Source organism: Felis catus, chromosome B1, assembly GCF_018350175.1.
Source record: "Felis catus isolate Fca126 chromosome B1, F.catus_Fca126_mat1.0, whole genome shotgun sequence".
In the NCBI taxonomy this organism is placed as follows: domain Eukaryota; kingdom Metazoa; phylum Chordata; class Mammalia; order Carnivora; family Felidae; genus Felis; species Felis catus.
In genome coordinates this window covers 158,844,709-158,847,619 of record NC_058371.1, presented here as the reverse complement: position 1 = coordinate 158,847,619, position 2,911 = coordinate 158,844,709, and the positions used below count along the sequence as shown (strand labels likewise).

The window sequence follows — 2,911 nt, the reverse complement described above, 5'->3', positions numbered from 1 at the left end:
GAACCTAATAAACCACTGAAAGTCCTCACCTCCTAATATTATCACATCTGAGGTTAGAACTTCAACATATGAATTTGGGGAGACACAAACATTCAGTCCATAACACTACTTCTTCAGCTTCATCTCCCCAACCTTCATGCCTTATAATTTACACTTAAATTGGAAATGTGTGTTTATCTTAGCATACCTCATGCTATTCCACATTTCTACACATTTGTTCACTTTTTTCCTTTTGCCTTGAATGTTCCTCCTACTTTCCTTCACATGGATATTCTTACCCTTCTTTCAGAACTCAACTCAGGCATTTTAATTTCTAGGAAGCCTATGCTTAATTTCCAAACTAGATCAGTTTCTGCTTTCTTTGTACTCTTAGTACGCTGAGTCTCCCTTAGTGCCCTGAGTATTTCCCTCCCTCAGCAAATTGCTACCATGTGTATGTGTTGTCTTCACCTCTAAATATCAAGTGCCTCAAGTACAGAGATATTACTTATATTTTTAGGCTCAGTGTCCGGCATAGTGCCTGGTCCATGGCAGACACTCAGAAAATGTTTGTTTCTAAACTAACCAACCGTATCTTTTTTTTCCCCACACCAATAAGAAGTGTTTTATTAAAAAAAAAACACAGTGAAATACCCCCCCCCAAAAAAAAAGCCTTTTAATCAGAAAGTCTGATAAAATTCAATATTAACTCAAGTTCTCAAAAACCTATGTGGGAAAGCCAAAAGGTACATCAGAGAAAATCAGGCAGCTACTGACAAGGTCTTTGGTGGAAAAGCAAGTTGTGAACTTATACAAGCTGCCCTAATGATTATCAGATCTGAGTGTTGTTTTTTAAAAAACAGGTTTCAAGATATACCAAGGAAACCATACAGACACCCCTAACAGTACAAAAATATAACGATGAAGTTCAAGGATATAAGAAAAGCCAAACATGATAGTACAAACAAATAATCTATAAAATAAAATAAGCCTTTCAATCCTAGAAAATAATGGGAAAATCTCATGAATGTAACACACATAAAATGAGGACTAACAGCACATGGAACAATCTGAAACATTTTCCCAATGACTAAGCCATGAAATGACAGGTCAGGGCACCATTAACATGTCGTTTTTACATATAATATGTATTTAAATTAGAGTAATTTTTTTCTACTCAATTACCATTTATTCCTTTTTACCTTTTCCCTCATTTTCTCTAGCAACACTTTTCCTTTGGTTTGACCAATTAAACTCAAAAGGTTTGGAACCTGAAGCGAGTATCAACTCTTACTAGAATAGTACTTAGGAAATGTAATCCTAGAAAAGGCAAATTTTAACTGAAGTGGCTTGACAAAGTTAAGCATCCATTCTCAATGTGACAATGCCCTCCATGTTAATCACTAGGTTAATGGCTTTTCTTGGCTGGATCTCATGACCCAGCATGATACTGGCATAGTCCATGGTGAGGTGCTGCAGAGCTATGTGCACAGACACCGCCCATTTAAGCTTTTAATGAATTCAAAGCATCATTTTAAGCCGTTTCAATAAAATAAATAAAAAATATTGCAGATTTCTACTGGCCTGCTTTGCCTCTTGAACTGGCTTGGAGTATTGTTCATGACAGAAGACACAATAGTTAATTAAGTTGCTACTCTACACCCCTTAGCCTTCAACACTTCCTGCTCTTCAAACCTCACAAACTTTTTTTTTGTGGCAGTAATGGTATTCTTCATTAGCATCACTATTGTCATGGAACCAACACCTGCAGAGACTGGCTTTCTTTCTGACTCCTTCAAAATCCACATCTCCAACCAACTTGAATTTAGCAGTTAGGGATCTTGAACTCTATTCCCACAGTGATGACTGCTGCTCCCTCCTTGATCATGTCTGCTGTGCTCAGGTTTGAAATGCTGCAGCAGAGACCACTATGTCTGCAAGAAATGTATGTTTCTTCAGTTGCTCTTTGGTAGAGTATCCAGGAGATATTGTAACAGTGGCATCACCTCCAGGGTGTTCATGCCCTCATCTGTGTGTAGTAGCATTGACATGGGCATTCCAACATTTTTTGACCTCCTGACCTCCCAGCCAAAACCACATTCTTTCCTAGGGTTGGAATGCCAGTTTGCTTAATTATTTCCCAGACACCCCGTGGGGTAGCTGGTAATATGGAATACTGGTCCAAACACATTTGCCCTACATTAATTACAGGAAAGCCACCAACATCCTTATCTGGAGAGACAGCATTGCAGATCTTTCTTCTGCAATTGTGCTCTGGAAGAAGCAGCTGAACAAGGAGGCCATCTACACTACCATCATTATTTGGTTTGTTGATTAAATTCAGCAGTTCTTCCTCTGAAATTGAAGCTGGTTTCACAATTGTCTCACTGTTGATTCCTACTCTTGCAGCTGCCCTTGTTTTGTTATGGATGTAGGAGGGGCTTGCAGGATTCTCACCAACCAGAACCACACTCAGGTGTGTCTGCTTGTTGCCCTGTGCCGTCCGTTCTTCCAACTTCTGCCACACTTCCTGCTTGATCTGGACAAGTTTCCTTCCAGAAAGGACAACTGCTTCATTTCAAACTACAGAGAGGTTGAAGGGGTGGTGGCAGAGGTGGTAGCTCTGCATGGGCTGGAGCAGTTAGGTGGCCAAGGTGGACACAAGGGAAGCAGCACCCATCACTGTCCCCAATGTCTGCACCAGGCTAAATATGTAATTTTACTCATGTTGTTAATCTGTGTTAACTACTCAAATCATCACGAACGTTTTGCTCGTATCTATGCCTGTAGTTTATTTTAATTTTCTATGTTGAGATACTTTGTGTAAACATTATAAATTTGAAATAGTTTTGACATCAGCACTCTTTTTATAGTCTCAACCTTACATTTATAGCATGCATGAGTTTATATGCTGAGACTAATAGGTCCTATT

At 39.2% G+C, this 2,911-nt stretch overlaps 1 pseudogene; it reads right to left on the bottom strand.

The window, feature by feature from the left end:
* Window positions 1-1,622: 1,622 nt before the first annotated feature.
* Window positions 1,623-2,557, bottom strand: LOC101086475 (annotated as a pseudogene).
* Between the last annotated feature and the right edge of the window lie 354 nt (window positions 2,558-2,911).